The sequence below is a fragment of the Hippopotamus amphibius genome, chromosome 2 (assembly GCF_030028045.1).
Source record: "Hippopotamus amphibius kiboko isolate mHipAmp2 chromosome 2, mHipAmp2.hap2, whole genome shotgun sequence".
Taxonomy (NCBI): Eukaryota; Metazoa; Chordata; class Mammalia; order Artiodactyla; family Hippopotamidae; genus Hippopotamus; species Hippopotamus amphibius.
In genome coordinates this window covers 90788809-90803540 of record NC_080187.1, presented here as the reverse complement: position 1 = coordinate 90803540, position 14732 = coordinate 90788809, and positions in this window count along the sequence as shown.

Here is a 14732-nt window from a genome sequence, read left to right as displayed (position 1 = left end):
TATAAAAGATTTAAATATGAGTCTTTTCAGTATTTCTGTGGTTTGGTTTGATAAATAGAATTTCATAATTTTAATATAATCTAACCTATCAGTTTCCCCATTTTTCTCTTTTTAAAATATTTTATTAAATTAAATTAATTAATTAATTATTTTTTTATGGCTGAATTGGGTCTTTGTTGCTGTGTACGGGTTTTCTCTAGTTGTGGTGTGCGGGCGCTAGTCTTTGTTGTGGTGCATGGGCTTCTCAGTGTGGTGGCTTCTCTTGTTGCAGAGCATGGGCTCTAGGCATGCACGCTTCAGTAGCTGCAGCACATGGGCTCAGTAGCTGTGGCTCACGGGCTCTAGGGAACAGGCTCAGTATTTGTGGAGCACGGGCTTAGCTGCTCTGTGGCATGTGGGATCTTCCTGGACCAGGGATCAAACCTGTGTCCCCTGCATTGGCAGGCGGATTATGAACCACTGAGCCACCAGGGAAGTCCCATTTTTCTGTCTTATTTAAGAAGTCTTTACCTACACAAAGGTTATAAATATATTCTGTTTTCTTCTAGAAGCTTTCTTTTTTGTACCTTTAATATTTAGGCTATGACTGATCTGAAATTAATGCTTGTTTATGGTGTTATGTAGGATACAAGATTAATGTTTTCCAGAAGGATATCCAATGAACCTAGAACATTTTATTTAAAAAGACTATTTTTGAGAGGAGAAGATCAAAATGGCCGGATAGGAGGACACAGAGATCACCTCCCCCTATGAACACATCAAAAAATACATTTACATGTGGAGCAATTCTCACTGGCAACTGGCAGAAAGAATCCTGTACACCCAAGACTGAAAGAAAGTTCTTCATGGAATCTGGTAGGAAGGGAAGAGAAGTGATCAGGTTGGGACTTGTGCCCTGGGAGAGGACAACAAAAGGAGGAGGTTTACAAGTGCAGAAATACTTCCTGGGGAGTAAGTGGTTCCAGACACATATTGGGTGCCCCAGTCCTGGGGTCCAATATTTGGAAGACAATTCCCCTTAGCTAGTTGGAAAGTGAGAGGTACTAACAGAAGGGCTGTAAGAAACGTAGACTCTGCTCATAAAGAGCATGCACACACTTGCTTACTCCCAAAACAAGGTGGAAGAAGAGGACTGAAACTTCATGGGGCCCTGGCCATTTTCCATGACCAGCCCAGCATGTGCCACTGCCTGGGCCAAGTGCCTACTCTGGCCCCATGTGCTCCACCATACAGCTCCAGGCAAGGTGGGGAGGGGGCTGCCTTGGCTGAGGAGAGTGCTCAGTTGTGAGGGACAGAGCTGGCTTCAACCTGAAACTACATCTGAAGCAGGGGGCCTACATTGTTGGTACTTAAGGAGGCAGCACCCTGAACAATGCTGAGTACCTGCTCCAGCCCCTCTTGCCCCAGCACGGCTCCCCTCTGGGGAGAAGGTGCCAGTGCTGGGAGCGGGGAAAGCACACACTTAGAAAGAATGGAGCCAGCACAGACCTGACCCTCAGGGCTTCTATTCTAGCAACTCAGAATGTGAAACCACCCCCAGTAAGGTTGGCCACTGAGCAGAGAAATCCCAAATCACCCCTAGTTCTGGCTCTAGCCCCTCCATCTCCATCCCTATTTCTACCAAAGTGATAGCTGTCAGCACACCTTGGGGCAATGTGACTCGTGCTTACACTAGATCCAGCTCTCCCACCAAAGCCACTGGGTATACATAGACTGTAGAAGAATGCTCCCTTAAAAGGATACCACTTTAAGACCACAATAGATAACTGTTTCACCTAGTTTCATAGAGAAAAATAAAAAAAAATAAGAAGAGGAATTTGTTTCAAGAGAAAAAATAAAGATAATCCCTGAAAAAATAACTAATAAATCAGAAAAAAATTACTAGATAAAGAATTCAAAACTTTATTAATAAGAATGCTAACTGAATTAGAAAAAAGAATAGATGAATACAGTGAGAATGTTAACAAGGAGTTAGAAAATATAAAGAAAGAGCCAGTCAGGACTGAAGAATACAATAACTGAAATGAAAAAATTACTGGAAGGAATTATAAAGTACTGAAATGGAAAACTTGCAACCTGGGATACTCTACCTAACAAGATTATCATTTAGAATTAAAGGAGAAATAAAGAACTTCTCAGACAAGCAGAAACTAAAAAAGTTTATCAATACTATACCTACACTAAAAGAAATGTTAAAGGGTCTTCTTTAAGTGGAAAAGTAAAAGCTTCAAAAACAAGTATCTATAGGAAAGGGAAATACCCACTAGTGAAGACAAACACATGGTAAATTACAGTGGTTAGAGTGGACACCCTTGTCTTGTTCCTGATCTTAGAGGAAATTCTTTTAGCATTTCACTATTGAATATAATGTTAGCTATAAGTTTGTCATTTATGGCCTTTATTATGTTGAGGTATGTCCCCTCAATGCCCACTTTCTGGAGAATTTTTATCATAAATGTTGTATCATAAATTTTGTCAAAAGCTTTTTTCTGCATCTACTGGGATGATCATGTGGTTTTTATTCTTCAATTTGCTGATGTGGTGTATCACACTGATTGATTTGCAGATATTGAAAAATCCTTGTATCCCTGAGATAAATTCCACTTGATCATGGTGTATGATCCTTTTAATGTATTATTGGATTCTGTTTGCTAGTATTTTGTTGAAGATTTCTGTGTCCATGTTCATCAGTGATATTGGCATGTAATTTTCTTTTTTTGTGGTATCTTTGTCTGTTTTTGGTTTCAGGGTGACACTAGCCTCATAGAATGAGTTTGGGAGTGTTACTTCCATTGCAATTTTTTGGAATAGTTTCAGAAGGATAGATGTTAACTCTTTTCTAAGTGTCTGATAGAATTTGCCTGTAAATTCATCTGGTACTGGACTTTTGCTTGTTGGGAGTTTTTTAATCAGGCTCCCTTACTTCAGACTTTTCTACAAAGCTATAGTCATCCAAACAACATGGTACTGGCACAAAAACAAAAATATAGATCAATTAAGCAGGATATGAAGCCCAGAAATAAACCCAAGCACCTATGATCAATTAATCTATCACGAAGGAGGCAAGACTATACAATGGAGAAAAGACAGTCTCTTCAATGAATGGTGCTGGAAACACTGGACAGTTGCAAGTAAAAGAATGAAATTAGAACATTCTCTAACACCATACACAAATATAAACTCAAAAATGGATTAAAGACCTATATATAAGATATGATACTATAAAACTGTCATAGGAAAACATAGGAAGAACACTCTTTGAAATAAATTGCAAATTCTTTGATCTGCTTCCTAGAATAATGGGAATCAAAACAAAAATAAACAAATGGGACCTAATTAAGCTCAAAAGCTTTTGCACAGCAAAGGAAACCATAAACAAAATGAAAAGACAACTCACAGAATAGGATAAAATATTTGCAAATGATGTGACCAACAAGGGATTAATTTCCAAAATCTACCAACAGCTTATGAAGCTCAATATCAAAAAAACAAACAACCCAATCAAAAAATGGGCAGAAGACCTAAATAGACATTTTTCCAAAGAAGAATACAGATGGCCAAGAGGCACATGAAAATATGCTCAATGTCACTAATTATTAGAGAAATGCAAATCAAAACTACAATGAGAAATCACCTCACACCAGTCAGAGTGGCCATCATCAGAAAGTCTATAAATGATAAATGCTGGAGATGAGAAGCCTCCTACATTGTTGGTGGGATTATAAATTGGTACAGCCACTATGGAGAACAGTATGGAGGTTCCTTAAAAAAACTGAAAATAGAGCTACCATGTAACCCAGCAATCCCACTCTTGGGCACATATCCAGAGAAAACAATAACTTAAAAGATACATGCACCCCAGTGTTCACTGTAGTGTTCTTTACAATAGTGAAGACATGGAAGCAACCCAAATGTCTATTGACAGATGAATGGATAAAGAAGATGTGGTATATATACACAAAGGAATATTACTCAGCCATTAAAAAGAATGAAATATTGCCATTTGCAGCAACATGGATGGATCACAAGATTATCATTTAGTGATAATCACTTAGTAAGTCACTAAGTGAAGTAAGTCAGACAGAAAAAGACAAATATTGTATATTGCTTATATGTGGAATCTAAAAAAGAAAATGACACAGGTGAACTTATTTATAAAATAGAAACAGACTCACAGACTTAGAAATCAGACTTGTGGTTACCAAAGGTGAAAGGTGGGGGGGGGGGGGATAAATTGGGAGTTTGGGATTGACCTATATGCACTGCTATATTTAAAATAGATAATGAACATGGAACAACTAAATAGCACAGGAAACTGCTCAATATTCTGTAATAACCTAAATGGGAAAATAATTTGAAAAAAAAAAAAGGTACATACATATATATAACTTAATCACTTTGCTATATACCTGAAACTAACACAACATTGTTAATCAACTAAACTCCAATATAAAGTAAAAATTAAAAGAAAAGACAAATACATGGGGAAAGCTGAGGATCACCAACCTAAATAAGCTAGTATAAAGATTAAAATATTAAAAACTATAAAATCAACTGTAACTAAAATAAACAGCATAGTGCTAAACATAAAGATATAAAATATTTCATCAAAAACACAAAATGTGGGGGAGAGGAGTAAAAACAAATTAGATCTTTCAGAATGTGTTTGAACCTAAATGACTACCAGTTTAAAACAAGTAGACAAATGTATGGAACCCATGGTAACCACAAATCAAAATCCTACAAGAGACACACAAAACCTAGAGAGAAAGGAACACAAACATACCCCTAAAGAAAATAATCAAACCACAGGGCAAAAAGCATAAAGAAGAAAAGGACAGAGAAGAACTATAAAAACAAGCAGAAAACAAGTAACAAAATGGCAATAAATTCATACCTATCAAGAATCACTAAATGTCAATGGATTAAATGCTCCAATCAAAAGATATAAGGTGACTGACTGGATTAAAAAACAAAACAAAAACCAATGAGACCCATCTATATGCTGCATACAAGAGACTCACTTCAGAACCAAAAGAAGACACACACTGACAGTGAGGGGATGGAAATATATTTCATGTATAAGGAAATGACAAGAAAGCAGTGTTAGCAATAATCATATCAGACAAAATAGACTTTAAAGCAAAGTCTATAACAAAAGACAAAGAAGAACATTATATAATTCTAAAAGAATCATTATAAGAAGAGGATCTAACACCCATTATTATATTTGCACCTAATACCTTGATATATAAAGCAAATAATAACAGACACAAAGGGAAAAATTGACAATAATACAATAATAATAGGAGACTTTAATACTCCACTTATGTCAACAGAAAGATCATCCAGAAAGAAAATTAATAAGGAAACAGTGGTCTTAAATGACATTTTAGACCAATTGGACCTAATAGATATCTATAGGACATTTCATTCAAAAACAGAAGAATACACATTCTTTTCAAGTACACATGGAACATTCTCCAGGAAACAGCACTTGCTAGGCCATGAAAGAAGTCTTAACAAATTTAAGAAGACAGAAATAATATTAAGCATTGTTTCCAACCACAAAAGTAGGAAACTGGAAATCATCAACCAGAATATATATGGGAAAAACATAAACATGTGGAGACTAAACAACATGCTACCAGAAAACCAATGGGTAAATGAAGAAATCAAGGAGGAAATCAGAAAATACCTAGAGACAAATGGAAATGGAAACATGACTTTCCAAAATCTATGAGAGGAAGCAAAAGCAGATCCAAGAGGAAAATTTATAATGCAGACCTAACTCAAGAAACAATAAAAATCTCTAACCTGCCAACTAAAGGAATTAGAAAAAGAAGAACAAACAAAGCTCAAAAAAGGATGGAAATAATAAAAATCAGAGAGAAATAAAAAAAGAGACAAAAAAGAAAAAGAAAAGAAAAAGAAAATATCAATGAAACCAAAAGCTATTGTTTGAAAAGATCAACAAAACTGGTAAATCCTTGGCCAGGCTTATCAAAGAAAAAAAGTGAGAGGACTCAAATAAACAAAATAAGAAATGAAAGAGAAGAAATGACAACTGATATCAGAAATACAAATAAATCCTAAGAAGATTCTGTGAACAGTTATATACCAAAAAGTTGGACAACTCAGAAGAAATGAACAAATTTCTAGAAGCATACCACTTTACAAGAATGAATAAGGAAGAAAAAGACAATCTGAACAGATGATCACTCATTGTAAAATTCCATTTGTAATTTTAAAACTCCAAGCAATCAAAAGCCCAGGACCAGAGGAATTCTACCAAACATAAAGATGAGCTAATACCTATCCTTCTCAAACTTAACCAAAAAACAGAAGAGGATGGAACATTCCCAAATTCATTCTGAGGCCACCGTTACCCTGATACCAAAACCAGACAAAGACACTACAATAAAAAGTACAAGTCAATATTACATAGATGCAAAAAATACTCAGCAAAATATTAGCAAATCAAATGCAACAATATATAAAACAGATCACACAGCATGATCAAGTGGAATTTATTTCAGAGATGCAAGGGTACTTCAATATCCACAAGTCAATTGATGTGATATACCACATCAGAGCAGAAGATGCTTAACATTTTTAATCTAATTATCCAAGAAATACAAGTCAAAACCACAATGATATATCACCTCACACCTGTCAGAATGACTATTACCAAAAATAACACAAATAACAAGTATTGGGTAGGATGTGATGAAAAGAAAACCCTAGTACACTGTTGGTGGAAATGTAAATTGGTGCAGCCACTGTGCAGAACAGTATGGAGGTTCTTCAAAAATTAAAAATAGAACTTCCATATGACCCAGCAAGTCCACTCTTTGGTATATAACCAAAGAAAACAAAAATACTAATTCAAAAAGATATATGCACCCCAATGTTCATAGAAGCATTATTTACAACAGCTATGAAATGAAGGCAATCTAAGTGTGCATCAACAGATAAATGGATAAGGAAGATGTGGTATGTAAATATACAATAGAATATTACTCAACCATAAAAAAGAATGAAATTTTGCCATTTGCAACAACATAGACGGACCTGGAATGTATTATACTCAGTGAAACAAGTCAAAGAAAGAAAGACAAATATTCTGTATTATCACCTACATGTGAAATCTGAGAAAATAAAACAAATGAATGAATACAACAGAGCAGTACAGACTCACAGATATAGAGAACAAACTAGTGGTTACCAGTGAGGAGGGGGAGGTGGGGAGGGGCAAGATAGGGGTAGGGGATTAAGAGACATCAACTACCATGCCTAAAATAAATAAGCTACAAGGATATATTGTACAGCAGAGAGAAATATACCCATTATTTTGTAATAATTTTAAATGGTATATAATCAATAAAAATATTGAATCACTATGTTGTACATCTGAAACTAATATTATATTGAAAATCAACTATTCTTCAATTAAAAAGACCATCCTTATTCCAATGCGCTATGATGTCAACTTAGACATAAATAGGTGACCATGTATGTGTTATTTCCAGATGCCCTTTTATGTTCTATTTGTCTATTTTTCTTTCCATCACTGCACCAATAACAAATACCAGACAGTATAAATCCCTTTAGTTTTATGTACAAATATTGATACCTAGTAGTATACATTTTCAGGCTTTGTTTATTCCCTTGAAGATGGTCTTTATGCAATAAATGTATTTTTAAATGCTAGAATCTGTTTGATAATTTCTACAAAATAGCTGGGTATATTGATAGAAATTGCCATGGAAGTATAGACTAATTTGGAGTCAACTTTAATAATTTGAAGTTATCTCAATATTTTGTTCTATTCCTAGACATTAACTTGTGTATGTTATATTAATAAAAACCTTTTCAAAAAACTTAGGTATTTATTTCCTGCTGATTGCTTCTATTATCAATTTCTATGTAACACAAACTACCCATAAGTATAGTGGCTTAAAACAAAGACAACATTTGTTTTGCTCACAAATATTCTACATGTACAAGCACATGGAAGAAAGATAACCTTTGCTTCTCTAGATGTCAGTGACGCTGGCTCAAAGGCACTTCATTCTGGCTGTCAGCTTTTCTGTCTACCAGAGACAGAAAGGCACACTCCAGGGGGAAAAATGATATCATTTTGAGTCTTCCTGTTTTTAAAAAGAAAAAAATTGAAACACCAAAATACTGTAATCAAAACCAAGACATTACAACAGACAAAAGATCCAGGCTTATATTTAATACAGAATCTGGTGTTAGCTGCCAAGGCCTTTAAGTTAACAATATTGTCTTCCAAAAAGTTTTTTAATGGATTGCCAGAGGCTTAGAATCAATTTTTTAAGAAGTAAAATGTGATTATTATAATTATAAAATATACAATGAGCTATTTAAAAGGCACATAATTTTCTTGAAAAGTAAAAACTATATTTTTAATATATACTTGATTTTGTATTGAAATATGACATTTAAAATATGCTGGTATCTTTTATCTCAAAAGTATTCTTGCAATAATCAGATTTAAATTTCTAATACTACCCAATCATGTAAGATTTACTGAGGCAAAGTTATCATTGATGACAACTGTAATCCTGTTTTGATAAGCAGCAGAATCAGGCAACTAAATTAGGACATGAACTCTGCTCCTGAACTATAACAAAAGATTTTAAATATTTGTACATACTGCCTTTAAGTTTGTCACCTCTGCTTATGACAAGATTTATTCAAATTACATAGCATCCTTTATAGAATAGGAACTTCTCTGTGTCATAAGTATCATTAGCAATTTTAATGTCTTTGTTATGAAGAAAATGCAATGTGTTATAAAATACATGCACATCTTTTCTGAGGCAGAAGAATGAGATGAAAAGAAGAAAAATTAGGCTGAACCATAAACTGTCACTTTTTGCACATTTATTAACAACACTCTTGTAGAGTAATTCAATCTTAGTACTTGAATAAAATAATGATAGCAATTATCAATCTTATATTTTATAGTCATTTACAAGTTTATAAAGTAGTTTTCAATAATTATAATTTATTGAATGCCTGTCACACATAATGCTGTTTTATAAAACTATAATTTCTAATGTCATGATTACAATCATTCCCATTTTTCCAACAAGAAAATGAGGCTTTGAGGACTTAATAAAGCCACACCTATAGTAAGGACCAGATTTGGGATTTACTTTCTGCTTTCTGATTCCAAGGTCATCCTTCTTAAGCACCATAAAATACCACCACATACGGTATCCCTTTGATCCTAACAGCACTGGGAGATGGCTTATGGTTTTTTCCTGTTCATTTCATAGGCATAAAACTTAATCATGAAACAATAGTGATAATTAGATTATGAGGTAGAGAAAATATTTGCCCAATTCAATTGACTGCAAATCTGATTTTCTCTTTTTCTTGATAACTGTTATATCCTTTAAAAATTGATTTTACTTAGCTTTATTGGCCTTCCGTTGCAATAGGTCTGAATTTCACACTGTATTGTTTTCGCTGGATGTTTGTGGTCAGAATCATGAACAAAATTAAAAATCACATTCAATATCAGAGTTATGAAGGTGTACTTATTTAAACTGGATTCCTGCAATTAAACTGCTTGAAACATATCTTTGAGGAAAAATCATTCATCTTAAGAAAGAAAAGAGGCGTTTTGCTTTGCTTTAAAAAACTTAAGACCAAAATATAATTAAAACCAAAAATAAATGTATTTTCTATTATCAATGGCTAGAAACACTAAAAGTTTTTTGAGATGAGAAAAGTAGAAATAAAGTAAAACTTAGGAAGCTTAACTTAGGGATCAAGAGGAATTTTCTGAATTGATATAAAAGGGAATATTACTCTTTAAGTGAGAAAGTCAATTCCTTGCTATTTTAAGAAAGAACATAGACAGTTACTTTTCTGAGATAATTTAATTGTAGTTTTGGCAAAAGTTCAAAGTATTGATGAGATTTTCATTCAATGATATAATCAGACTTAGCTGTCTATAAATTCTTCTTAAAATATAAATGTGAATATTTTTAGATATTGGTATTTTAAATAACACTAAATTGAATGGTCCACATATTCAACGTATGAGAAAATGTCACCAATCAAAAATAAAAAGCCAATAGTTAGGTTGTTTCACAGAAATAAAGTCATAAGAAATTTCCTAAAAATACATTGCCATTAGAATAAAATATGGTAAATTAGTTTTTATTGAAGTATAGTTGACTTACAATATATTAGTTTCAGAGGTATGACATAGAGGTTCAATATTTTTATAGATTATACTCCATATAAAGTTATTATAAAATATTGCATATAATCTCTGTGCTATACTTTACATCCTTGTAACTTATTTATTTTATATCTAGTAGCTTGTACTTCTTAATCCTTTTCACCTCATGTGGCCCTCTTCCAACTCCTCTCTCTCTGGTAACCACTAGTTTGTTATCTGTATCTGTGAATCCAACTCTGTTTTGTTAGTCACTTACTTTTTTAGATTCCACATGTAAGTAAAAGCATACAGTATTTGTCTTTCTCTGTCTGATTATTTCACTAAGCATAATACCCTCCAGGTTCATGCATCTTGTTGAAAATGGCAAAATTTCATTCTTTTTTATCCCTGAGTAATATTCCATTATATGCATGTGTGTGTATTTACATAATACATATATATACTACAACTTCTTTATCCATTCATCTATTGATGTATATTTAGTATATTTAGTTGTTTCCATATCATGAATATTGTAAAACGGTGAGTCAAAAATAATCCGCACTCTGGCTGTAGAATTTACAGAAGATTTAATACAACTGGAGTGCATATAATTTTTGACTCACCCTCAAAAATAATGCTGCTATGAACATTAGGGTGCAAGTTAGTGTTTTCATTTTCTTTGGATAAATACCCAGGAATGGAACTGCAGGATCACATGCTAACTCTATTTTTAATTTTTTTGAGGAACCTCTGTACTGTTTCCTTAGTAGCTGTACCAATTTACATTTCTGCTGACAGTGTACTAGGGTTCCCTTTTCTCCACATCACCCTCAACATATGTTATTTTCCATCTTTTTGATAAAAGCCTTTCTGATAGGTATGAGGTGATCATTCTCTGTGGTTTTGATTTGTGTTTCCTTGATGATTACAGATGTTGAGTGTCTTTTCATGTGTCTGATGGCTATCTGTATACCTTTTTGGAAAAATGGCTATTGAGGTACTCTGCCCATTTTTTAATATTTGTTTTTGGGTATTGAGTTATATGAATTCTCTATGTATCTTGGATATTAACCCTTATCAGACTGGTAATTTTTTTTTTTTTTGCTGATGCCTGCTTGAAGACTAGGAACTCAGCCTCACTCTTTCAAGGATGAGCTGGCTGGCTCTGCCAGGCTAGAGGTTCTTGACCAACTCCACAAACCGGTAAATTATTTTTAAAGCATTCAAAATTCATACTCAAGAACTGAAACCATGGCAATGTGTTTGGATTAATTTATAAATATATGTATATATTAAAGGCCACACTGTGGAACTAGAGAATATCTACTGCATGATCTATCATATGCATTCTTCTACTTTATTAGAACAGACATCATATTGAAATAATAAACACAGGAAACCTTCACTTCTTTGATATATATTGCTAAATGTCTGACTGGCTCAAATGTAAAATAAAGTTTGGTATGTTTGCACTTGAAAAAAAATCCATACTCAACATTTTACATTAAAATTAAGAAACATGATACAACCTGATATATTTTTAAAGTATAGCAACATGAATTTTATACATGGTAGCTCTTGATTGATCAGGATTTCAATTCCAACAATTATTAGTCATGTTAGGCTGGGCAATTTATTCATAGATTAGGATCAACCCTCACATTTAAAGGAACATGCCAATTTAGCCAATGGGAGATGCAGAGCAGTTGTATACTTTTACAAACTCATTGGCAGGAGTCTCACTGACCCACATAAACCCTGAAGTGGTAAGCAACGGATCATCCTGTGCTTAGACTTGCATTACCCACCAGGTTTCATTTGCTTTGGACTGTTAACTAACACTGAAATCTGACTAATAACCAAGGAAAGCCTTAAGATCGAGATAGGCCTCCATCTGTTGTAGGATAAAAAAGTTAGAGACACGCTAAAAAAAACTATAGAAGTGACAAGTTTTCTATTTTGAATTCCATAATAAGCTTTTGAGACTCAACAAAGACGACCATAAAGGGAACCAAAGAATAAATGCGATAACAATAATGGAAAGTGGCATAGAGAGAATATGTAAATAACTTTTCTTTTCTGATCCCTAGAAGACAAGAAGGGAAAGATAAGGGTCTCAAAATCTGGGAATAAGATAAAAAAAGATTAATGAGTTCAGGTTTCCTGATAGAGGAGATAGAAACTGAGGGGCTATTAAGTGGGATGAGGTCCAAGTCCAGCAGTGCATCAGATCAGTTTGGGAAAGGCATTTGGATCACATTCTTAGTGGAATGGGATATTATGGGAGAGTTTAAGCAAAGCTGTGTTGTGATGTGATTTACCTTTGTGAAAGACCACTGTGGGTGCTCGGCAAACATTGAGCAGTAGTATATCAGAGAAACCAGTTAAAAAGCTCTTATTGTAATCTTGGTGGAGACAAATAGTATTTAGAAAAATGATTCTGTAAAAGGTGAAAATTGAGGAAATTTAGAACTTAATTTTAGAAATAGAGTCAAAAGGAAGAATCAGAACAAGTGATAGGGCTTTGCCTTAAGCAACTGAATGGGTGGAAGTGTCAGTTGCTAAGATGGAAAACATTGAAGGATTTGACAGGCTAGGGGAGGAGTAGGAAAAAAATCAACATTTCTGTTTTAGACATAAAGAGATCAAGTTGCCTGCTGAGTATCCATTGGATGGTGGACCTGTCTAGCAGGCAGTTAGATACATGAAGTTTGAATTCAGGGGAGACATTATATATATTCATATATAATATATTATTGTATTATTATAATTAATATATTAATATAATGAGAGAAAGACTAAATGTGATTACTTAATAGTTCAGGAACTCTGAAATCTTGATTTCACATTCAATCACCTTGCTCTACAATCTACAACATATTATCTGGCTTAATTATAAGAGAAAATAGCCAACTTAGCAGTGGCTCTCCTCTGTGATATAGTCTCATCCATGTCATACTTTACACAGATAAAAATGAAGGAAAAGCAATTTGAAACATTTTTAGTGACTCTTTCAGTCATTATGTATATTTAACTTAATGAGGAATACTATATGCTTTTTAATATTTTAAAATATGGGAGTTAGCTAATCATACAGGAAGTTTTGATAAATTGGATATAATGAAATTAATTGGAATGAAATTAATTGGAATTTAATTGAAATTCTGAAATTCCAATACATATATCTAACTAAGTATTCAGGCCCACAACATAAAAGCTATTACAAATCTATTTTAAAAAGTAGACAATCCAACAGAAAGGTACATAAAAGTCTCATGCAGAAATTTCACAAATGATGATATGAAAAGTCAATAAATAAAAAGAAGCTCAACTTTGACATAAGTGAAATGCAAATTAATACCACATCATGGTATTGCTATTCATTAACTAAAATGGCTAACATGAAAAGAAAAGGCAGGTGATATCAATATAGACTAGGGTGTGGAAAAAACAAGTCATTCTAGATAGATTAAATAGATAGGATTAGATAGCCTTATCTATCTGTCTATTCTATTCTATTCTATCCTATTCTATTCTATTCTATTCTATTCTAATCTAATCTATCTAATCAATCTATCTATCTAGTCAATCTATCTAACCTATCTATCTAATCTATTTACCTACCTACCTACCTACCACCTACCTATCTATCTCACATTGATGGTAAATGACACATATGCCAAAATGTCTAGAAGAAAAGATATCAAATCCCATTACCTAGAGGAAAACCTGAGTATCATAGCTTCTTGCTTTTTGAAATTTGGAAGGTCCTTAGATTCCTACTAATTTGTCTAAACACAACAGTGGCCATTTTTGCTCAAATTAAACTTGATTTGTAACTGTATACTGAAATGGTTTACTAACACATTTACTAGAAAAGATTGAATCACTATTCTTTCTATGAAAGGAATATTAAAGCATACCTACAATATAGCGAAATATCTTAGTATTAACCAAGAATACATTCATCTCAGTTTCTTGGTTATGAGCATCTTATAAACACAGAATTGTCATCACCTCCAGCTCAAACCTGCTTCACCTATCCAAAAGTTCACACTTGTAGCTTGTTAGAAATAAATAGCATGAAAGACATTCATCTCAATATGACTAAAACCTTATCACCTCAGTCATGAGGGGACTCTTTCCATCTTTATTATTTAGATGAATTTTTTCTCCACCTGTAATTACTTTTTTTTTCTATTTTAAATAAATACTACTTTACCAGGCATTTAGTTCTTCTATGAAAACTACAGATAAACACAACATAAATCTAGTTCACACACCAAACACAATAAAATAATGTTCAAATTACATTTCTGATAAAGTTTCATTTAACAAAAAGAAAATGTTAGAAAAGGCTATAAGACATACTAGAATATTAGAATATTAACATCCACATGTCTGCCTGAGGTGGTTATTTGCTTTTAACCACAGTACATAATAATTTAGAGTTTTTGCCATGCTTTGCATAGGGAAACATATTTTGAGATTTTGAAGTATCTTTTCTTCAATATATTCAACA